This window comes from Caloenas nicobarica, chromosome 2, assembly GCF_036013445.1.
Source record: "Caloenas nicobarica isolate bCalNic1 chromosome 2, bCalNic1.hap1, whole genome shotgun sequence".
In the NCBI taxonomy this organism is placed as follows: domain Eukaryota; kingdom Metazoa; phylum Chordata; class Aves; order Columbiformes; family Columbidae; genus Caloenas; species Caloenas nicobarica.
Window position 1 is genome coordinate 6480870 of NC_088246.1, and position 24698 is coordinate 6505567.

Genomic DNA, 24698 nt, shown 5'->3' on the forward strand with positions numbered 1-24698 from the left:
CAAAGCCACTGGAGGCATGGCAGTGTTCTGTGCTAGAGAGGTTGCAGGAGTAAAGCAGCTTCAGTGTCATGAGTTGATGCTTTTGACCCCAAAAGGGAGGAATATATTTATATTTCTTGGTCACTTTGCAAAGATTCAGTGTGTGACTGCTCCCTTGTAGGAGGCTTTACCTAACCTGGGAAAGGGGGTGGTGGGTTGATAACTTTTTGGAGGAAGTCAGCAAAAGAAAGTTCGTGCAAGGTGAATTTTGCAACCTTCTGGGTTTCAGAAATTCATCCAGCGTGCAGCTTGTTATGACGCAGGGGACATAGGAGGAACAGAAAGCTTTGCTGGAAAGCCAGGCTCTGCCTTTCTGACACGGCTAATCACTAAACCCCATGTAAATGCTCTCCTCACTTAGCGAAGGAGCATTTCTCTGCTCTCTGAATGGCCTAATCACCAAATATTTGTGCTGTCCACAGGCGGCAAGAGCGCGGTAATGGGACATAGTTCAGCCCAGCACAGCACAACCTTCATCCCCTTCTAAATTAAAACACAGCTATATTCTGGCGAGACACAAGTGGACTAATTTGGTGGGGAGTATGGGGTGGGTGAGCCATTTCAGGGAGATAGAATAAATTTTACTTTAATGATGTGAGCTGTTATGTGTCTATCAGGGCACTGAATGCTTCCTTCACACTTGAACACATTCATTGACAGAGGCACCGCCTGCCTGTAATTTTTTCTTTTTTTTTTTCCCCCATTAAATTAGATTAGCTCACTTTAGGATTATATCTTCGAGACTGATTGAACAAATGTAGCAATTTAGCCAGGCGTTACAGGATTTCCCCATGGATGCTTGATGAGAGGTGCTCCATGAGGATGATACACTTAATTAAAAGACGCAAGCTGAAGACTGATACAGATGTATCCTGACACAGCAGCTGGGTTTATGTCAGGGTCTCTTTGCTTATTGAAATTGAAGTGGGGGATGAAAAGAAACCAGGGCTCTTATTACAGAGAGAGAAACAAGCCCAGCTCCAGGACAATGTTATACAATGAAGCTTTAGCACCATTCCTGGTGCTGTGCAGGTTTGCTCCATTTGCTTGCAATGGGGCTGGGGAGCTTGTGGGGGATCCTCATTGAAGGGAGGGGTCCATAGGGGATGGCTAAAACCCTTTAGCCCAATTAATAAATTAGCAGCGTGTTGATAATGCTGAATCTGATGCCCTTTCTTCATCCCACACACCTTAAATCTCCCGTCATTTTTAGATAGGAAAACTCTTCTTCTCCTGCTGTCTCCCTTTATTTCAAAGAGAATCACAACAAATCGCAGTATTTTTCTTTCCCGGTAGAGGGAAGTATTGGCTAAACTGAGTTTTGGGATGCGACAACCTCATGGCACCTTGTGCTGAAGAAGCTTTTCACACCACTTAGCCCAGGTAGTAACAGACTTTCTAGAAAGCCCGGGTCTGTGGAAATCGAAAAGCACTCCATGAGCACCAGCAGGTGGGAAGGCAGGGAAGAACCTTTCCAATTTTGAATAAAAATACTTTTGTTGTTGTTGTTGTTTTGCCAAATGAAGCTTTGCAAGAAAAGTATTTCTGAAAAAAAATCATTTAAAAAAAAAAAAGAAAAACAAAGAGTGTCTTCTAAAACTCTCACAGTTTCAAGAACTGCACAGTTTTAGATTTCTTTGTTTCCTTAAAAAAGGTGGCAACAAATGTGTAGGTATATGGGATGAAAGAAAGCCTTTATAAACATCTTGGAAAAATAAATGGCTCTTTGCAACCAGCACTGCTGTCTGTAATACCTTTAAGAAAGTAGTGATTGCTTTGTGGGGAAAAAGGTATGTTTTTGGAAAGAAGTGAATAGAAAGATGACATAACTGATCTCCTGCATAGTATTTATTTTGCTGCTGGTACTTACTTCCATCCGACATGCACATTTACTGGGTTTCAGCTGACTCGCCTGAACTTTTTCAGACATTCGGTAAGCCAGCGTTACCTGAACGTTTCTTGCAGAATGGAAGATTTTTGGCAAGGCAGCACATATTTAATCGATTTTTTTTTTTTTTCCCCCCCCTCTCTTTGATCAGTCTGTCTATAGGGTTCCAGTTAACGTAGTTGCTTTATGATTAATGTTTGCATTATAAGTTGCTCCTGTGCCAAGGATGCTCCCGCTTGCTGCATGAGTTTGATGCTGCACAGACTCAGAACCCATGCCTGAAGTGCTGCCTTCGGCTTATGCACCTGGGTTATGTTTAGGTAGCTTCTGAAGCAGTACTTGAAGATGATTTAGAAACAAGAATCTAAATAACGTGTACGTATTTGAACTGAAAACTGGGGGAAGTGATGGTTTTCTGGACTGCGAGTTGAACTAGAGGGTAGGAAATAGGAGCCTCCCTCCATCCTGGAATAAATTTGACAGGTAGATTTCCCTTCCTGTCCCACCTTTTATTCATCTTATTTATTCCCTTTGTGAATATCGCTCAGTGTTTTCTATAAGCTGGGTTCAGACTGAGCTGATTACATTATCCCAGGAATGAGGATTTGCTAGTATTAGGAATGATTTCTCAGTTTCTAAAGACAGGTGAAACAGACGTGTTTTCCTGGTGCTTCATCAGGGTCTAGCAGTATTTCATCTCTCCATAAACAAGCAGAAGATTTGAAAATTTAGAGTAGCATTACATATTACAGACTGCAAAAGAGAGACGAGATGGGACAGTGGATGGGACATTAAGTGAAAGCTTGTGGGCTTTCTGCTCCTTTCCCTGGTGTGGCAGTTGCACCCCCCATGAGATCCGAAACCCTCAATAGTGCAGCTGATGGCTCTTTTAGCACCTTTTGTGCCCCATTGTGCCTGTCCCAACATACACATCTAGGGTGGGCCAAGGTGCTGATGGTCACATCTCCCCAACCCCAGGGTGGCTTCACCTCCACCAGCTGGGGGGCAGGAGGGGTGGGACCATCGGTCGGTTGACACGGTCCTCAACAAAGGAGGTGCCCAGGGAAGCTGAGAAGCTTCTGGACCATGTTGTAATGCCCACAGCCAGATCTGACTAGGCTACAAAATAGTGTCCCCGCCAGAGACCCCCTTGGAGTGGTCTTCTCGGAGCAGCGGGTCTGTGAACTGGAGCCCTCCCCTTAGACTGAGATGCTGTCTAAGGAGACTTCCCGGCACTGAGTGCCCTCACCTCCTCCTGTGGTGAGTGGTTCTTTACTGGATATATCCTTGAATGAGTCCTTGCCTAACCAGGGAAGTGTGAGCCCTCGCCTAACCCAGGCGAGTGCTTATTTCTTGTGGGTACCCTGGAGTGAGAAGCCTCTGGTTTTGTTTCTTGTGAGTGTGTGCATGTACGTTGTGGATCCTCATTATTCTTATGTTGTCGTACCCCAATAATCTTCACGACTGATATCCCAATCTGTATTTTATGTTGTCGGAGTGCTAAATAATTGTATAAACCCTGTTTCCAGTCTGTTTATTGGCTACACTTTTCCGGCCAGGATAAAGTCTGTTTACGGAACCTGTTGTCTGCCTAAAATTCACTTTTGGGGTTCCTTTGTGACACCTGGTTGTGACACTAAATCTGCTGACATTACTAAGGAAGGAAGGGGGACAGAAATGAGGATCTTCATTCACAGATTGTAAGTGGAGCAAGAAGAGGATGGAAGAGGCTAAAATATTTACTTTCAGAAGTCAGGGCCCCTTCCACATGAAATTCCTGATTTGAAGTTAAAACTCCAGCAGTGTCTGTGTAACATCAAGCCGCAGAGACAGGCTGTGTTCTGTGAAAGCACAGGCAAGGGTTTCCCAAACCAAAAATTCCTTCTAATGCATATATGTGTAAATCAGCCCCAAAACATACATCTTCACCTGTCATCAGCACAGAGACCATCATGCCATAGCCAAGGCAGTCTGTTAATTAAACTCCTCCTCCACAGAAAGAAGCAATAGGTTCAACTGTCCCCTCTCTGTACAAGCCTGGCTCCTCCATGATTATATTTTTTTTATCTGTTTGGGTGATTTCGGGGAAGAAGCACCACTTTCAGAAGCGATGTAGAGCATTGCTCCAGGTGGGAGTCTGTACAGGTCTGAGCCCCCCACAGTGACGCTGGACCCAGAGCTGGGGGTGTTTCTGGGTCCTGAGAGCATCTGCATGGTGGGACCATGCCATGGGCATCCCAGCGTGGAGGATTTCCACTGGGTTCAGGCCATCAGCAATCGCTACACTGCATTTTTGCTCTGGTGTGAATTCCTTTTTCTGGTTGAACTTAAAATAGTGTTGGAAATCCATTAAACTCTGCTGGGGGCAGGGGAGAGCTGGGGGAAGCTGTTCCTCTTGTAAGGTAGAGATGTCCTGCAGAGATGTGCTGGCACAGTAGTAGGCATTCAGTGGCAGGGGCCAAGCTGCCAAAGATTCAGAGTTTGCCTCTCTGGTGTTGAAGATGTGCTGGTTCTCAGTGCACTTTGGGTCCTCATGAGAACCTCATTCCCTCTGCACAGCCACCATTCAGCTTCACGCTGAGTGATTAAATCCCCGAGGATTTGTCTTCCTTCAGTCTCCTACCTTGCACATCGTGCTGCGCCGCTGCACTGCTCTAGGCTTTCAGAGGCTGTTTTCCCACCAGGGAGCTCATGTCCATCCTCCTTTGCCTTTTCCAGTCTTCATTCCTCTCCATCTCCCTTCATTTGTAGTCTTTGGTTTCCAGTTTCTGACCCCTGCGCCTTCTTCTCAGCTCCCTCTCTCCACCTCCTCCCACTTCTGCATTTTCTGCTTTTCCACTTCTGAATCTCTGTATACTTTTAATCCCTCACTAGATAATTTCTTTGAGCATTAACTTGTTTTCTGATCAAGACCTGCTCTCCATCCACCTTCTTGCGACCGCTGCTGCTCTTTTTTCAGACTGTTTTGTAGCCTCTTTAGTTTTCCCTACATGATCTGCTCCTGTCCCAGCACTTGCTTTCTTTGATCACTGCCAAGCCCTGAGATGCTTTCACAGGAGTGTTTATTACAGCTCAAATCTCTCTTTCTGGAGTGGTAACAGCCACTTCACAGCCCATTACCGAGCCAGTGAAGTGATGTCCATCTCTTCTCCTATGTCCTGTTTTATCTTGCTCAGTATTTTGGTCTTTTACCAGTTCTTTAGAAGTTTCTTCCACTTTTACCATCCTGAATACTTCAATATTGCCAGCAAACTCTCGCCACCCCTCTCTCCACCTGTAAATACCCACCTGTTACCTTCCCAGTCATTTTTGGGCAGCTTAATTTCAGTAAAAGCTGCTGTTCCCGCTCACTGGCGTTGCTGCCCTGTAAGTGTGACCCAGGCATGGGTGCTTGGGGCAGGCAGCTGCAGGAGGCTTTGGGTTCCATTGTCTATGGGGTGAGCAGGGGGTCCAGCTTTGGCACTGTTCATGCCTGTCCCCTTCGCCTGCATGCTGGGGACACCTTGCCCTGTCCTGCTTCCCAGCACCTCTTCCCTTGCCTCTGGTTGAACCCTCTCTCCAACTCCCCCGCACTGTGGCAAACTCCAACTTCCACTGCAGCTCCATCACCTCTTCTTCCCTCTCCCACCTTTCTCCCCAGTCTTCTTTATCCCACCTTGCCACCTTTATCCTTTCTCCTGCCTTCTTTTCTACTCTGCCTTCTCTTCCATCCTTCTCTTCCCTATCCCTTCCTTCTTCCCCGCCCTTCCCATCCCTCCTTCCTCCCCACCCCTCTTCCTTTCCCACCTTTTTTCCTTCCACACCCCTGCCTATCCTTCTTACCCATCCTGCCATCATCCTCATCCTTTCTTCCTCCCTATCCTCTATCTTACCCCACTCATCTTAGAATCACAGAATAGTTTGAGTTGGAAGGGGCCTTCAAAGCCCATCCAGTGCCCCCCCTGCCATGAGCAGGGACATCTGCACCAGCTCAGGTTGCTCAGAGCCCCGTCCAGCCTGGCCTGGGATGTCTCCAGGGATGGTGCATCCACCACCTCTCTGGGCAACCTGGGCAAGAGTTTCACCACCCTCAGTGTCAAAAATTTCTTCCCCATGTCTGGCTTGAATCTCCCCTCCTTTAGTTTAAACCCATCACCCCTTACCCTGTTGCAACATGCCCTTCTAAAGTCTGTCCCCATCTTTCTTATAGGCCCCTTTTAAGTACCGAAAGGCTGCAATAAGGTCTCTTCCCCACCTCCCATCCTTCCCCCTCCCCATCCTTCCCCGCTCTCCTCCTCCTCCTTCTCCTCCCTCCCCACCCCCGCATCCCCCTCCCCAGCCCCCCCACCGGCGGCAGGGGTCGCTGCGGGCCCGGCTGGGCTCGGCGGGGCGGGGAGGGGCGGGCGGTGCCTCCCTCCTCCCTCCCCGTCCGTCCCCCCCGGTCCCCGCCCGCCCCCGCCGCCCGGCCGGGGCTCCGCTCCCGCGGCAGCCGCAGAGCCGGCGCGGCGGCTCCGAACCATGCGGCCGGCAACCGGGCCCTTCCCGCGGGACGGCACCGCTCGGGGACTAAAACTCTGTGGATACAATGAAGTGGCTCTGGGACCCTTGGTTTAGCAGGAAAAATTAAATAAAGCAGTGTAAGTTTCTCTCTTTTTTTTTTTTTTTTTGTTTGTTTGTTTGCTTGTTGATAATTAAAAAAAAAAAAAAAAAGAAAAAAAATTAAGCCGAAAAGATGCCTGGTTTCAAGCGCGTCACGGTGGAGGAATTGATAGTGCCGGGGTTTTCCCTTCCCCAAACTTTCCTTCGAGGTGAGAGGAGCGGTCCTGTCCGGGCAGGGTGCCGGGGCGGCTGCCGGGGCTGGAAGAGAGAGAAGTTGGCTCAGAGAAGCTTGCGACGGGGTGTAAAAGCTGAGCATATGGACTGATACATATTTTGCTGTTGAAGGGTAACCCTGGTGGAGAATCGGTCTAGTTTCCATCTTGCTTCCGTGCCCAGAAGTGCCGGAAAGAAATAACAGAAAATAGTCTGCAAATTGTTCGGTTCGTTGTCATGTGGTGTCAGATGTGTTCGAGTGGCAATTTAGTGGCACGTTTTGAAGGGAGGAAATGAACTAGAATGGGTATTTCTGCGATGGCAGGGAAATCGTATCATTCTCCTGTATCATGAGAATATTACTGGCATTACTTGTTGTAAGAACTGACATATTTTAAGAATATATCTTAACAGCACCACTCACTTCAAAGCTGTTTGCAGAATAGCCCTGCTTATAACATTTGGAGTTTTTACTGACACAAATTTTAAAAAGTTGACTTGGTTTATGCAAATAGAAGTAAAAAGGGGAGAACTGATCTGCACTCCAGCAAGGTGATCATTATTTTATGGAGACAGCCCTGGACGGGGCTGGGGGGGAACAGTGACATACTGAGAGCACTGTAAGAGAGAACAAAAGCTAAATTAAAGCAAAACTTATGCAACCAAAGTGTGTTTGCGATGAGAATAAATCTGACCTTTCAATTTTATTTTTCCTGGAGATCTGGGTGAGGAGGTGGAGATGAGCTGCTAGAAAGTGGAGAAACGCACGAGCCGCGCACACCTACAGCAACAGGTCTCATTTTGCCTGGGGAGGATGAGCTGAGCTTTGTGAGTGCTTGAGCCGAGCCTTTCCAGTTGCAACTGGGACAGCCGCTGATCCCACAGACGGGTGTCAGATCTGGAGCCGGTGGCCCCAATTTCTCCCACCATGGGGCTGGCGAGCAGCTCTTCCCGAAACACTGGGCGGATGGTGGAATAAACGCGGCGATTCAAAGAGGATTTGTCAATACTAAAAATAAACAGGCCCGCAGATTTGTCCCAGAGGGTCACGTCCAGGCGCAGCATTTTTGGGGCCGATGGGCCAATTTTGGTGATTCCCCTTCCCTCTTCGTGTGTCCTGTCCAAGGTGCTGAAGTGTATTTTGCTGTGATTTCCCAGGATTTCGGGGCTTTGCAGAAGTGGACTTGGAGGCTTCCTTTCATTTGAAACTCGTGTGTGAGGGGGTGTACCCCCCCCCGCCCCGGGTGGTATGAAGAGAAAGCAGGGATGTGTTTTCAGACACGTATATTTGATCCGTCCTTTTGGCGTGGGAAAGCAGGGCAGGTGGAGCTGCAGATGGATCCAGCAGATCCTATAAGCTTTTGGTGGCAGAGAATCAGAAAGGTCAGCACTGCGCGGCAGTGAGGAGTGAAGCCCTCTTATTTTATTGGACCAAGAAAGTGGTGGCTTTTGAGAGCGTCGCTGCTGTCAGTTTGGGTGCTCTGCTTCCAATGAGATACCTGGTTCCTAAAAAGTTAAGGGGGAGCCCAGTGTCAGGACAGGATGGGAATGATGTAAATGGGATTGGAGTGATGTCCACTGATTTTTTTTTTTTTTTTTCCTTCTTCTTCTTCTAATGTAGCTGTTTCACATGGTAGACACAGTTGACAGCTTCAGAAACAGAGAGTCCTTAAGGAAAAAAAGCACGTCTTTTTGGGGGCGTCTCAACATTTAAGCAGGGAAAGTCTGTCCTGAAAGTTGTGATATTTTTAGATTAATGTGCCAAAAGGTCTCAGCCTTAAGTAGCAGAGTTTATGTAACCTTTGGTATGAGGCAGATCACAGTATTGCCAGAAATAATCATAGATGAATATGTTACTTAACTTGTATATGACTGGAGTTTGATGCTATAACATGGTTTTTCTCAGTTCTTGACACTCATTCTGAATTCATTCTTTAACAAAACCAGGACAGCTTTGTACTACTGCCTGAGACTCTCAAAGGGTTTTACAAACACAGAGGGTCAGATTCTAATGCCAGTGTTTGCATGGAAAAGTAGTTTATGCTGTGAAGAGTCCTGCAGATTTAAAGCATACAAAAACTTTGTACAGTATGGTAAAGAACTGATGTTGTTTCATACCCTCAATCATTCGTCAGAGATCACAAAGGTATGCAGTTGCATCATTACGTATGTAGCCTAAATTCCTTGACCATGAAGGGTGTATGTAGACCATGAGGCTTCCTGACTGTGAGTAACAGCTTACAGGTACAGACTTTGAAACTGCAACAGAGTTGAAAGTGTTGTATTCCTGGCTTGAATCAGAAACTGGCCTCTGTTCTCGCTATGAGGGACTAACACCTGTGGCACCAGCAAACACCTCCCAGGACTTTTACAGGCTACAGAAAAACATTGGGTAGTTGCTGTGTTCTTGATTTAAAGGAGTTGTCAAAATTATATTTTAAAATGTGCTAATGAGAAATGACATCCTAATGGGCAGGTGAGATTTATGAAATATAGCTAGTTTTAATTTCCTTAAAAAATCCTTTTTATGATATTAGACAGTGATTGATCTCCTTCTCCTTCTCCTTCTCCTTCTCCTTCTCCTTCTCCTTCTCCTTCTCCTTCTCCTTCTCCTTCTCCTTCTCCTTCTCCTTCTCCTTCTCCTTCTCCTTCTCCTTCTCCTTTTCTCCTCCGGATGCTCTGTGCATGTGTGTGAGGAAGGAACATTTTGGGTTGCGTATTAAATCATGTTGGTGGTGGTTTGGAAATCCTGGTTATGCTTTTCTGAAGGAACAGGTTATTATCTGTTATCACTTCAGGTGTCTTAGTTTTTAGAAGCTCAGTTTGAAAAACATAGAAGAGACCTGTTGTTTTCAGAGGGTGGGTGCTCACTTCTTCCTGTAAATTACTACCTTGTAAGTTGTCTGCAATCGTCCTTAAGAATTACTTTGGAAAATTATAACTCTGATAGTTAAAAGGTGACAACAAGTAATTTCTCGCTTCTGTTAAATAAAACTTGGGTATCACAGAAGGAGCATCACTCTTAAGCATCACTCTTCTCTGCTTTGTGTTTACATGCTGCCTTGATGTAGGGCCTTAATCATAGTATGAAGCAATTTATATTTGAAATTCTGTCATTACTTTTACCTTTTACTGTCTAACCTGGAGGAAAATCCATAAAGTTGGTTGGGTATATTCCTGTTTGCTTATAGTTAATCTCTCTTCCGCGGTGTCATGTATGACTGCAAACAGTTCAGATAAACCTGCGTTTAATTTATCTTTTAAATAGCATTGTCCTTATGAACACCTACCAAAAGAAAATCCTGGTTATATTACTATCGATTTTGGTTTATTACTTACTCTGCAAGCCAAACTGATGGGCCCACTTTGACCTGGCTCTGTCTCTTTGGGTTTCTCTTGCAAAGTGACAGTTTCTAAATCAGGAAGGAAATCAGGTCACATTTCTGGCTCTGCAGGATTTATCTCATTGCTCTTCTTTCAAAGTAATTAGAGCTACTAATAATGAGGGGAAAAAAAAAACTTTTCCAGAACTGGAATGTCCCTAACCCCTCTCTCCTTCTTTTGGTTTTTGTGTCACTGAAGAGATCCAGGTAGTTCAGAAAGTTTGCTGTGGAGTATCCCTTTGCTTCTTTATACAGACAGTGACTTCATTTAAGTTTAGCGGCAAATGTACCTTATTTTCGTTAGATTAATAACGTTTCCTTATTTCTTTCCCACTCATCCTGGGATGGTGTTACTGGGCCAGCTGTGGGTTGCCCAGTTGCAGTGGGTGAGATCCTGGATCTCAGTATGGGAGAAAAATGAGATGTTGACCCAAGTTATCCCCCATCCCAGTCCCTAAGCAGGCTGGGGACAGAGTGGACACACTGGTTTTGTTAAATGCATGTAATACCAGCTGTATGCGAGCACCGTTTGTTCCCCTCCATTTCAGGTTTCTTACCAGTCCCAGTTCACCGAGGTTTATTCCCAGGAAAGATGGCAAATGAACCCCAAAAATTCCCTCTCTTCTAACACGCCTGCCTTTGAGGATGTGCGGCTTGGCCTCCCACATGGAGGTCACCCTGTGAATCTTTTGTGTGCAAAATTTTTGTCGGTATCAAAAGATCCCTTATCTTTCATGGCAAAAACATGCCTCCCTGCTCTTCGTAATGAACAAAGCCTTTTAAAGTCACAATTCTGCATTACAAGAATGGCTTGGGTTTTTTTAAGTTTTATCATAATATTGCAAGAGCTTTTTAAATGTAGATATATCACAAATCAAATGATATTGTACCAAAACACGCAGAAGAATTAACAATTCCGTTAAGCTCTGAGTTTTCCCTTTGCCTTTTTAAAATTTAATTTTAAAATGAGAAGATTCTAGTTTTTGTCTTGGAAAAAATAAGCCCATTCTTTACCAGATTATTTATTTCATCTTTCACCTTGAACTTTCCTGGTTCACTAAACTTCTGCCAAAGAGGCTTTTTACTGCAATGCTAGAGAGCCTTACCAACAGGTTATAGATTCCTTTTAAAGCTTGCTGAATTCCTAAGGTACCAAAACCGTTCTGCATCCAAGTTATCACTTGAACGTTATCTGTAGGTTGTGCTTTACTCATTTTAATCCATCTCCAGTATTAGGATTGGATATTTCAAAAGTCTTACTGACATCAGATTTATGTTTAAGCGTATAAAAGTTAGGTAGCTGAAGGCAGACCGTGGACATGAGTAAGGGATCTGTGTTAGAAGCAAGGAATCCCTCTCAATATTCATGGCATTTGCAGGCTGATTTTGAACAATAAGGCAGGTTTTGAGGTTTTGGAGGGGTCTTAGGAGGGGGGAGTTGGGGCTGGTTTTTTTTTTTTTTTTAGAGAGGATAGAAAAATCTATATGATAAGAAGTTACGGAAGAACTTTCCCATGGACAAATTCTTTCAAGACTCATTAGCTGGAGGTAGATTAGATATTAACTTTTTAGGCCAAATTCCGTTCTCGCAGATTGTATTATTTCTGAAGTGATTTTTTTTCAAGATTCTTTTTCTTATAATAATGAAGTGATCACTTTATCCAAAGAAACGGACAGTTTTGTTAGTGTCTCGGTGGCTGAATACACCACCGTTTCTCCTGGCCAGCTTACGGCATGCTGGGTCTAACAATCTGTGCGTGCATCACGGCTCCAGGTTTACAGAATCTTGGTTCTGGGTAATAAGAAACAGGCCAGCACAGGAGGATCACTTCTAGTTATTTTCAGTGAGCAAATATTCACCCTCGTAGGAGCCAGCTCAGATTTTATGCCCCGCTGCCAGCCCATTTCAGTCCTCCAAGGAGCATCTCTGCTGCCGGGCTGCGCAAGGGCAGACACTGCCCATGGGAAATCCTGGAAAACACGCACTTTAAAAAAAAAAGTGGTGATTAAATACATGGTGGTGAGGATTTTTTGTTGTCGTTTAAAGCTCGAAAAGAGGAGCAACTCTGTGATGAAGTTTTCTTTTCATTTTTTCCCGGGATGTAGCCACCAACAGTGGGCATGGGTCTGCGGAGAGAAATGTCAGAGGGAGGTTTTTGGTGATGGGAGGAAGCTCTGCGAGCAGCTGGAGATGCTGCTGAATCCCCTGGACAGGGATGGAGCTGAAGGGAGAGGGGGAAACAATGAGAAAGTTTCAGCCCAGACTCAACGGCTCTGAAACGCATCATTGAAGCATTATTACAGCCTGACCTGTAGACAGGCATTTAGCGGTGTCCGAGGCCTGACACGTTAGTAGCTGTTACATAATGCACAATTATAAAGTCACGCTAAAGCCTCTTTGAAATACCTGCCTGATTGTAACAGGGTAATTATGCCACTTTTAATGGAGCTGGGTGCTGTGGGGAAGGAACCCCCTTGCACCGAAGCCCCTTCCTCTCCCTGCCATGTCGAATGCAGCCGACGGTCCCATCCTCTTGCCCTGGGGATGTCCTAATCCCTCCAAAGCCCCCCGAGGTTGTGCGTCTGCTCCCGGCTTCGTGCTCTCGTGTTACAGGGATTGTCCTTTCCTTCCGGACGAGGATTTCTGGCCCCATATTAGTACAGCCAGCGCCACAGCGTGACGCAGCCGCCCTCTCTCCCTCCCCGGGGCTGAGCACGTCGTCTCCTTTGCCTCCCCAACCCGATTTCCAGCCTCCGACGTCGAGCTACGTGCGGCTCCCGTGCTGCTGGAGGGGCCAGAGACATCGCCAGCGGTGTCTGCAGCAAGAGGGTCTGGAAAGCACTGCAAGTATCTTAAGAATTTTTTTTTTTTACTTTTTTTTTTTTTACCCCTTTATCTCTTTTCAACAGTGTTGCACGTCGAGAGGTCTAATCTCCTTCGATGCGTGCGTGTAATTCTCATTCATGTCAGCGCAGGGGCTGCTGCCGGCGTGTGCTGTGTGCCGCTCGGGAAATAACCGCTCTGGAGTTGCAGTGCACAGAAAAACTTCCCCCTGTTTGCCGAAGTCCTCGTAGCTCTTTTCTCCCCTGCATCCATCAAACAGAGGGATGGATCCTGTTCTCAGCTCCGCTGACATAAATCCAGATCGATTTGTTTGTCTTTCGTGGAGCTAATCCAGATTTACGCAGTCCTTTCTCTGAGGACTTCCCTGTTGCTGTATATATTTTTTTAAATTTTTTTTTTGCTGTAGGTGACAGCTAGTGGGCCAATGTCAAAATACATCTGATGTAGTCAGATTTCCTGTCTCCATTAATTATTCCCTGGCAAAAGTTTCTGAGGAAGAGGGGTTGTATTTGAAAACAATATACACATTCTATTGCTAATTTTAGAAACTAAGGGGGATTTTTTTCCCCTCCTGTTGAAACTAAATATAATTTGAAAGATAATGTACAAGGATTTAAATATAGCATGCAATTATATATTGCGTATGAATAGTTTCTCTCATTTTTAAGATGTTTAGTTTATTTTTCTTTCTTTCTCAGCAGACAGCTGTTAGATAGAGAAAAGTAAATAGTTGTTATGAAACCATACGTCACAGCTGAAAGAAAAAAAAAAGAATCATCATATGAATACGGGAAGAAAAAGGCAGAATAAATCCTCTCTGTGCTTTTCCCCCCTTGTCCCATCCTTTCTTGATACTTCTAGTAGTACTTTAGCTAAAGAAGTACTTTAGTACTTTGTTCTAGAACAAATGTCCCATAGTTCCATTGTGCTTCTCTTCCTGCTGGGTTTGGGCAGTTTTGAATCGAGGCTCTGAATTCTTCACAGGATGACGAAATTGGGGTAGAAACTTTCCTAGGAAAGTCCTGCAGTTCTTGGGTTTCTTCGCTCTGGAAAATTCGCGTGGAAATTTGGCTTGAGTTACATTGACTTTGTTTTTCTGTGAAGTTGCCTAAACTTGATGATCCCCAAAAGTTTTGCCGTGACCACACGGTATCTGCGCAAGCATCTGCAAGGTGTCCAGTTGTCCTGGCTGCCCAGGACGGCTTGGAGAACCTGCTTTCTCACGTAGCCGTGAAATGCAGCACGGCTCCTCGATTTGTGAAAAACTGTTCTTTTTGTTAGAAGATTCCTCCAGGTTTTCCTCGTTTCGTGAAACCTGAGCGGTGCTGGGCTGGCAGGTCTTGCTCTGTGTGTTGTGAGCTGAATAGTCAGGACCCAGTGAAGCTCTTTGCTCTTCAGCTGCTTCTCAGGGCAGGCCAAAAAGTACCTAGAAACACTGCACTAAGTCACATGTTGCCTTTTCTAAAGAAATATGGAAAATGGCAAGAAAGATCCCCAAAATAATAGCATTAACAACAACAATAATTAAAAAAAAAAAAGTCGTGGCGTTTCTAGACTCCTGGGAACAGAGCAAGTGACTGGATATGAGGTTATGGTCTGAAAACATTGAAAGATTCTGGGCTGTGGTTTTCTTTTATTAATTAGCTAAAGCGATGTTCAGAACCTGAAACCAAGGCTTTTAGACCCATCTCTGGTGCCTAATTCTGCTCACTGTCTCATAACGGGGTGAATCAGGAGACTGTTTATTGAAGTCAGTGATGCAGCGTCAACATAAAAGCAACATAAGGGAGGTGGAGGGTTTGTTTGTGAGCATAAGAGTCCCCTGGACAGTTTTAACAGTGAAAATTACTGAATAGCTGCAAAGCACAGAGCTTAAATGTAACTGAAATAAGTTTTCTGGAACATTTCCAGAACTATTTTAAGGGCCTGATCCAGAAGCCAGTGGTAAAGACCTTTTTGACTTCTTTGGATCTGGCATTACACTTTGCAACATCATTTCCTCCCTGGAATTTTCTAAAGTTGCCTTTTAGGTGTTTTTTGATTAACTATTATGCTGGATGTAATGTCTTTTGTGTCCCTTTAGTGTTTGGATTGGTTAAATGTAAGTAGGGAATAGCATAATTACTTTGTTGCACAGGAAATTTTAATTTTCTATGTATTTAGTTATTCATTAGACCAGCCATAGAAAATAATATTTTGTTGCTCGATTTCCCAAAGGCTGTTTTTATCATTGTTCTCATTACTCATCTGTCTTACCCTGTAGCTTTTGAACTCACTGGACAATTTGACACAGAGGTTCAGGGCTAAAAGATACTTGGGTTTTGCAAGTGTTGCCAAATGATGTTGCTGGATAGAGAGTAGAGAGACTCAAAGGAGTGTCATACATAAGAAAGTGGCTGTAGGGTGACTCAGTCACATACTAAACAGCAATGAGATCCATAGGGAAGCAGATTACTTAAGTAATGTGGGTTGTTCACACAGTTTTTATTGTGTTATACTGTACTGTATTGCATTTTATGTTTAGTATCCCATTGTTAGGCCAGTGAGTGCTTAACCTACATCAGCCAGGCTCGTGGCATCAGGTAATGCCAGGTGGAGGCTATAATTGTGTAGTTTTAAAGTGAACTTGGAAACAAAGCCCTGGGATTTCACCCCCTTTTGAAACCACATCTGAAAAGACTCCATCGTATGGATTTAGTGCCTGATCTAGACCCACCAAAGATCCCTGTTGGCTTCAAGAGGCTGTGGACAGGTCTGATGTTCCGTCTGCTGAGGAGCAGGTGTCGGGAGTCACGGACCACAGGTGTCCCCAGACATGAGAGAGCCTGTGGTCCTGTCGAAAGGCTGGAGGAGGTGAAAGAGGGACAAAGATGATGTCCCAGAGGACCGTGGTCCTCTCGCTCTAATCCTGCCCCACACACTGTTACAGCTGACTCCCTGTGCATGTGGGGGATGTTTGACTGTGTTGGCACTGCTGCCCAATTATGTGCATCAGATATGGATTGATTACCATATATACATTTTGAAATATATTTTATTTATGTATGCACATATAGAGAAAAACAAATTGGGAATTAAGCAGGGATATTGAAAATGCCATTTCCAGCTCCACCAGTCGCATACTCCCCATTTTGCTGGGAACTGGCATATCTTTGGTGTCAGATGGGACACGTGTGCCCAGCTATTGCAAGAAGCTGGGAGGCAGCAGGGGATGCGCGGGGGATCCCCACTACATGTGTAACCCCCTGCAACGAGTCCGCGACTATTTCTCCCCCAGCCCTTGCCCTGACCATCGCTGCGAATGATACGAGGAAGGGAAAATGGAGGGTGTCCCTGACCCCAGTAATCCCCAGCTGCCACCGAGCCTCCCGGGAGGCACCCGTGGCCAGCGCAGATTAACACAGCCCACAGCGGGGACTGGCCCGTGGCCAGCATGGCCCCGGGATCAAAGGAGCGTGGAGGTGGCCAAGAGCCACCTTCGGGCTCCTCCTCCTCACCCCGCTCTGCAACAGCTTTTGCCTTCCCTGATCAAACAAACCCACTCTCTGCAGTCAGTTGCAGCTCAACATTTTTTTTTTTCTTCTCTATATATTGTGTAGGGTGTTTATGGGCAGGTGTGCTTTCTGAGCTAATAATTGGCATATTTTCTTCTAGCATCCTGCTAGAGGAGTGACATGCGTGTGTCCTGGCTGCCTTTTTTTTTTTTTTTCTTGATAAATAGAAACAGGATCTTCTGACCCCAAACAATAAATCACGGCGGCATGAGGCTGGGAACCATCACGAGGTTGTCACAGGCAGATCCAGCGCAGAAGCATGTAATGAGCTCTGGCCAGTTCTCTGCAGGCTCCTTGCTGGCCAAGCCTCTAGGAGGAAAGGAGCAGGAGGGAATTTCATGCATCAATACTTTGGAGTTTTAAAGGTCACAAGGAAACAGGGAAAACACAGACCTGTGCACACCCGGTGCTGAAAATGGTGTGTGTTAAGGGCAGGTGACCATGATTTGGTTTGCAGTGGGTGGCCTAGCTGAGATGCTTTATGTGAGTTAGAGAGGTGATTTTGGAGGGCTGCTTGTCTGCCAGGACCAGGAGGAAGGTGTTCTAAAACATACTTTGAAGGGAAAATTTCCATGCTTTGGAGTCACCATCCCTGGAGGGGTTTAAAAGGCGCATAGATGAGGTTCTTACAGACGTGGTTTAGTACTAGAGTTAGGTTAGGTTATAGTTGGACTCTATGATCTTGAGGGTCTCTTCCAACCGGAATGATTCTATGATTCTATGATCATCAACATTGTTCTCATCAGCTACAGCAGGCTTCATGCCCAAAAATGCACAGGGCATTACCTTGTGTGTGTATGTGCCCTTACAGGAAGGTTCCTCATCCCATGCACACATGCACACCCCTTGGGTCCTTTCATTTTCAGCCTTTTTATCTCGGGCAGATGGCAGCTTTGTAAAGCAGTGAATGCCACTGATGGGCACTGCACAGCTGTACAGCCACCAGCAACCAGCCCCATCAGCCCCATGGTTGATAGATTCATTTTCCAAAGTGGGGATTGTGGCAGCTCTACTGTGTTTATAGTGAGATGGTCCCTGGGGGTGGCCAAGGAGTAACAGTGCCTTAAATTCAGTGAGTCTGTCAAGTTATCCCTCCCTGATACTAACCCAAATTTCTGCTCAGCCAGGAAACGAGCTGAGCAGTGACACATGGATGAATGCTCTTGGAAGGGCAGTTTTTTCTCTCACTTCAGTGGACCAGGATCTTACCTGGAATGCAGGACACCGTCACTTCATGACCATTTTAAATTGTGGCGGTGGAATACTCACAGTGGTTTGCAGGACCAAAGCAGAACTCAAAAACCAGCACCTTGCATATTTAGGTCTGTATATGTAAAATATGTTGGATATGTTCTTCCCAGTGCCAGTTTGAAAGCTAAATTTTCGGTCATGGCCAGCTTGGCATGTGTTTGAATGGTTCCTTGGTATATGTTTTCTTTCAGGAAGTTCCTATAATGTTAAAGAATGTGAAAACTGTGATTAGCATGGGAAATTATTGCATATAGCAACTACACAGTGTATCAGCTTACCCATCAGTCTTGCTGTTAGAGCACTCTGCAGGGTTCAATAAGTGACACTGTTTACACAGTTGCTTTTATGATCTTGGGAAACTTTGTGAAATGTCTTTATAATCTAGGCAACAGCTTCGCTAAAAAGCAAGTTAGCTTCATTGATTGCAGTCCTTCACTTTTGTTACTGAACTGTACGCTAAAAATAAATTTTAAAAAGCAGAATTGAGATCAATCTCTAATTGATTTTTTGACTTGTTGTATCCAGTTAAAAGCAGAACCAATGCTTTCCGAAATGTTACTGATGTTCAGGAGCTTTGTAGAGCTGCATATGAGAGAAAGCATCAATAGCAGAGTATAAGATCTCTTAATTTGGGCTTCATACAGAGTTTTAGACACTTAAATGTCAGACAAAAGTTCAAGTGTTCATCAAAGTCCTACGAGGATCTTCAATGTCAATGAAATTCCTATTAAAAACTGTCCTGTGAGGCTTTGCTGCTTGAAAATGTTGGTTCCTTGAACCAGAAATTGCACAGACCATTGAAGCAAAGGCCTCCGCAGGATAACGGGATGGCTGGAGAGAGTTCCTGCGTGGGGAGCAAGGGGGGAGCTGCCACAAGAGCCAAGCTCAGCTGCTTTGCTTTGGCTGTGGGTCAGCTGGGGACAGCATCCCGGGGGACAGGGACAGGCTTTGTGGCTCCGCTCTGTCCCCAGACCTCCATCGGGGCTGGGGGCTCAGGACTGCAGTTCCCCTGATAAAGGTGGTGGAAATCACTCCGTCCCAGAAGCAGGAGGTCAGGCAGGGACCCCCTGCGTGATGCTCGGTGTCACCCCCACAGCGCCTTGTCCCACTCCTCCATCTCCAAAAATACCACCCGGCTTCATCTGCCGAGGCTGCTGCTTTTCTGGATTTTTTTTTTTTTTTTTTTTTTCCTGGACCGCCAACACCGTGCCTTCACGGGGGGATGGAGGGAGAGCCAAACCAGAGGACAACCTATTTTTAGGCTGACTATCTCCCACTCCCTGGCAGGCTGGGTGCCAAGGAGGCAATGTCGTGGGGCGACGAGCGCCTGTCTCTAACGCAGCCCCAACAGCAGCCGGGCTGCACCAGGCGCTGGAGCAGAAACGGAGATTTGAGCCGTCTTTCTGCTGGCAAGGGACCCTGAGCCTCTCTAGATTTGCAGTAATGTTTGTTTTTCACCGTTGCATCTGTTTATTTTTAACTGGATAGCTTTGTCGCCCCTCCCATCACGTTTTGTAACAGAGCTATATGCACCCTGTGTTGTATGGTGTTTTGAAGCCCAAGTGTGGGATATTGACTTGTGCCTTTCTGTTCATTTGGTAGTGGCATGAAAAAAAATATCTATATATATGGATATATTTTTTTAAGCTATAAAATTGAGGCTCAACCCCATAATTTAGAGGTGATAAAACTGTAAAGTAAAACTGTGATCACCTACTCTGTCTCCAGAATGTTAGAGGGCTCCTCATAATTACTATTGTTCGATCTACAGCATATTCTGTCTAGAAAAGAGGAATTGAGGGGGATGGATTTTCCATCCTTCAGTCTTTGGTAAATCTGCCATCTTTGGTAAACCATGATTAAATAATTTCCTTAAAAGTGTGCACATTGTACCTAATTTATATTTCTTTTGTTCCAGTTCCTAGTCCTTGCATTTTTTTCTTAGTCTGACAGACTGCAAAGCACTGTGTAATATGTGAAGTAGCAGTATTGTTGTGTTTGTCCAAGGGTGCTGGTACAGTGATTAATTCATCCCTTTACTTTCTCTTTGGTATGATTGAGCTCTTTGCAGCATTTACTATAAGCTTGTTTTCCAGCCTGTAATTGTCCTTAGTGATACTTCCCTAAACCTTTCTAATTTATCATCGTAACCCTTGCGTTGTGGACATCAAACCTGAAATGCTCTTACAGGGGTAATGTTCCCACCAAATTATACTACTGTCCTTTGAGCCCTGATTAACCAAAGCCTTCATCAGCTATTCTGCTTTTTTGCCCAGAAAGCAGAGAGGCAGACAGTCACTCAGATCTTCCTGTTTATCCATATAAAATACTGCCACAGCCACGGTTTTCTTCTGGTGCTTTACAACAGTGTCCCAATACGTAGGAAAGCAACATTGATATTCAGAGTACATCTTGGCCAAGTCTGTAGTAACTCTAGGGTGCAATTATCCTGACTTCTTGATTTAAAAAGCCTAGCTAAAGAGGCTGGTGTATATTGTAGTTCGTTATCGCTCTCAAATCGGAAAGAATGTCATTCTCAGCATATGATTGCTCTATCGCATGGATTTTTCCCAAGTACAGAACAGAAATATGTATTGAACACTTCTGCTCTTTCTGTGCAGTTGCGCCTGACAGTACTTACAGGATACATTTTGTTCCTTATGTATTTGAAAAGTTCCTTCTTGTGCTTAAAAAGGCCAGAAATGTCTCTGTATAAACTCTTCTCACTCTATCTTTGTACTCTATCACAGGCAATAGAGTTACATGTCTTATTCTTGACTTTTTTTTTTCTTTGAGCATTTTGCATTATGGAGCATGTGCAGCATTTTCTTGCAATGTGCAAGACATTTTGCTTGACATGGGATAGGAGGTAGAAACTTTTTTGAGCCTTTCAGTGCTCAGGGAGAGTGACTGTGAGTGACTGTATAGTTTCTGTACTACGTGGTCAACAAGGGGTTTGAAGGATGATGCATCTGGTATTTGGAGAGAGAACTAGAAAAGGGAAAAGTCCCCAACATCTCATTAAAGGTGAAATCCTTCCTCTGCAGAAAGCCTCAGCAAAACAGATCTGCTTTGCATCACCAAACCTTGATGCATTCCTTTTAATAAAGGACAGAGTAAGGAGGGCTACAAGCCCCCAGCTGTTAGTACAGAGCAGGCTGGTCCGTGCTCCCACATCCTATCACGTGATGGTAACTGCAAATATGCTCTTTTTCCCCCCCCATAAAATGTGCTTGCAATATCATGCCACCATCTTCTGTGTTTCCGCTAACGGCCCACACATAACTGGGACTTGGGAAAATGATACCAGGGTCAAAACCAGAGTCATCAGCCCACAGCCACTGTTTGGTTTTTTTTTTTCTACAGGCAAGCAGTAAATTGCTCCTCTCTCAATCTTAAGCTGGACATGGCAACAAAAAGCATCCTTGGGATAGTCAGTGACCTCAGCATGCTCTTGCTGGGCTGAAATACCCAGGACTTCAGGAGAAATCCTCTGCTTGGTGGGAAAGCCCAAGCTGGGAGGTGAGCTACAAGCACTGGGCCAATGAGCCGAATGCCAAGGGTTATGAGGAGGAGCAATAACTTCCCAAATCACAGTTGAACCCCTACAAGCCATGTGAGGTTTTCTTCCATTTACTGAAAGTATCAGAACTCAAGTCTTTCAAGCCCACCAATACCGGGATCCTTTAGCGAGAGGTGCAAGGCCTCCTGGCTTTGACTGCACATGAACTCTGGGCTGATGCATATTTATTTATTATTATTTTCTGTTTCATGCTGCTGATTGTCCTAGATGCAGGGGAGGAAAATGACTTTCAAATTATAAGATTTTTTTTCATAAGCCTACAGCGTAGCTGTACTTGGAATGCAAACTTTCATCAGTGATTTGCTGGAAAAATATGTAACAAAAGTGCAATCTCTGCTGGGTTTTCTTTCATCCTAGTATCAGCTGTAGGATGGTGTCTCTTGGAAGAAACATGGGTTATGTGTAAAGAATTGAGGCACCTTGTGGCAGGGACCAAGTACCTTTCATATGTGCCCTGAGAGCAATAATGAATATTAATAATAAATATTAATAAGAATGATGACATTGACTTTGTGGGAAAGCTGCGCTTCACTGGTGAAGTAGAGTATTTTTAGTTTTAAGAATTTCTAAACCTTATTTTTGGATTCAAATGTCGTCTTCTTCAGAAGCAGTGGGTTTTCTGTACTCTTGGTCAAAGGAGTGCCCTCACCGCTCCTTCCAGTGCCCCAAAGCCTCTTGCCCCGTGCACCTTGCAGGTAGGCACCTACCAAGTGCAAGGAAGCTCTGCTGCAAGCACAGCAGCATCTCTCTGTGGCTGATTGCGTGAGCTGTCAGGAGTCCACACCATCCCTCACCATCCCACCGTGCCCAAGGGACAGTCCATGCCCCAAGAGCTTTTGCTGTGCACCTAAAAAATCACAGGCGCTCATGTAAGTGGTTGCATAAAGAGCTACCAGAGGAGGGTATTTTTTTTCAGGGCACAACCACAGAGGCTACTTAGCATAGTTTTACAGGCTGCTAATGTGGTTTTATTGCTTCTAGGACCTGACCTACTCTTTGTGTGCTGCTGTATTATGTGCTATGGATGCTTTTACTCATTTGGAGCTGGTCCAGGGAGTTCTAACAGGGCTCTGCACTGCGTGACCTAGGTGTGCTCTGCATGACACCATCCCCTGCGCTGGGAAAGCTGGTTTATTGCACCGCTGTGGACTGGGAGGATTGGGGAATTAGGCCAGCAGCCCGCCCTACCTTATGCTGCGGTCTGGAGTACTGGGGGATGCCAGGGAGGGGTGGAGGAATGGACGCCTCTGTGGTTTCCATCACCGCGTGAAGACATGGGTTTCTTTTTGCTCCGTTGAGGACTCTGCATGTGTGTGCAGAGCCGGGTGTGCAGGGGATCTGGTGAGCAGTGAGTCATCCCCCACTGCTGCTAATGGGAAACTCAACAGCATCCGAATTAGAAATGGAGAAAGGATCATAGAATGGCAAAATAGTTTGGGTTGGGAGGGACCTTCAAAGCCCATCCAGTGCCCCCCCTGCCGTGAGCAGGGACATCTGCACCAGCTCAGGTTGCTCAGAGCCCCGTCCAGCCTGGCCTGGGATGTCTCCAGGGATGGAGCATCCACCACCTCTCTGGGCAACCTGGGCCAGGGTCTCACCACCCTCAGTGTAAAAAATTTCTTCCTCATGTCTGGCCTGAATCTCCCCTGCTTTAGTTTAAAACCATCACCCCTTGTCCTATCACAACAGGCCCTGCTGAAAAGTCTGTCCCCATCTTTGTTATTGGCCCCTTTTAAGTACCGAAAGGCTGCAATAAGGTTTCTCGGACTCACCTTTCCCCAGGCTGCTGAGCTCACAGTCCTGCAGCCATAGCTGCTCTACTTCATCCCATCTTCTTCCTCCAGAAGTTTGAGCCTACAGCTGTGAGAGGAAGGATGAGGCAGAGGAAGGTGGAGGAACATGCAGAGAGTGCTGGTGAGGGAAAGATTCCCATTTCTTCTGACCCATCACTGGGACTACCCTCTGTCTTATGATTGTTCCCATGGCAAAATAACAGGTCTTGATGTTATCTGTAGCCCTTTAAGCATTTACCACAGTGGTATATTTAGGAAGATAAATTATATTTTGTCTGTTTTGGTGTCGTTGGCTTTTATTTTTTTTTTTTTTCATTCTTTACCTTCAAATTGCAAAAGTGAACATGAGGTTTATTGTGCTTTTCATGATTTCTTGACAGTTAATAGCATTTTGCTGTTGGAATACTTTCCTACATTTTTTTTTCCCTTGTTCATGCTTAAAATGCTGATTCAGGCAATAACATCTTGATTGTGAGGCCAGTTTCTTTCTGAAATGCTTAAATACAGATTGAGAAAACCTTCTTTTGGTAAATGGTGGCTTTTATGGCAAAGTAGCCCATATGGATTTTGTCTGTATTTTGAAAATCTAAAGAGCTTTTCTTTGTTACTAAAGTAGCAAACTATGCTCTGATTCTATGATTGCCTGGAGAGGTGCTTCTGTCTCTGCACTTGTGCCATATGAATCTAGACTATCTGTGCTCTTACTTTTCGCTTTGCTGAAGTAGGAGGGCTAAAATGTGTTGTTTGGGTGATCAAACGCAAAAAACCCTCTTGTCTTCGGGGGTGCTGAGTTTTTCAGCCAAGGTCTATGCTGCTCTTCAGTCCTCAAAATGGGCCTCTACTAGGAGCCTGCTTGGTTTTTTTTCTGTGTGGAATTTGCCATGCATGTTGAGATCATGCTGTAGGAATAACCGAACTTTCAAAGTGTAGCATGAGTAGCTCTAACCCTGATTCTAACCCTGTATAGACTCTGAAAATGCAGACTCAACAAAACTGCTGAGAACGTGTTGGGTTGCTTAGCCATGAACATACAACTTCTGTAAAATATTTAAAAAGTAGTCAGAAAGGGGAAAAATTTAAGAGAAAAATGAAAAGAACATGTGCTGCTAGTTCAGCAGAAAAGACAATGGTACCTGCTAGTACCAAGAACAACTTCATCATCTGATGCATGGACTTCTTCCAGCTTGTCACAACAAATACTGCGCACCCAAGGCTATTTGTTGCATTAGCAATAAACCAGTGAGCATAGCGAGCTGCAGCTCCTGTTGGCACATAAGCTGGGCACCAGTTACCAGCTGTGCAGATATACTGTTGTTTAGCAAGCAGGGGAAATGGTGGAGACATGAATCGGGGTCACACTTTGTTTCCCACCTCCTCTGAACTGAGTGTTGATCAAGCCCAAGTGCTAAGTCAAGCCTCAAGTGGTAGTATTATCTGCTCTTTTGCTGGGAGTACTTAAAAGACATCTATTGCCCTACAGCTGAGGTTCACTCTGCTGTAGTTAAGATAGGATCAATCTTTATTCTAGGACTATGCAGGGCATAGCAGGAGCTGTCTTCAGATCCCAAACA

At 45.1% G+C, this 24698-nt stretch overlaps 1 protein-coding gene across 4 annotated transcripts in view; it reads left to right on the forward strand.

Annotated features, from left to right (window-relative positions):
* Window positions 1–6377: 6377 nt before the first annotated feature.
* The window catches only part of LOC135984850 (sodium channel protein type 5 subunit alpha-like), a 226460-nt gene continuing 208139 nt past the window's right edge, over window positions 6378–24698 (forward strand). For 2 of the 4 annotated variants that reach the window (XM_065627523.1, XM_065627522.1), the window contains exon 1: window positions 6378–6543. The gene's annotated coding sequence lies outside the window, so the exon portion shown is untranslated. Of the gene's footprint in view, window positions 6544–12869; window positions 12946–21133; window positions 21274–24698 lie in introns of those variants that run through there. The other 2 variants (XM_065627521.1, XM_065627520.1) reach the window with 2 other exon arrangements.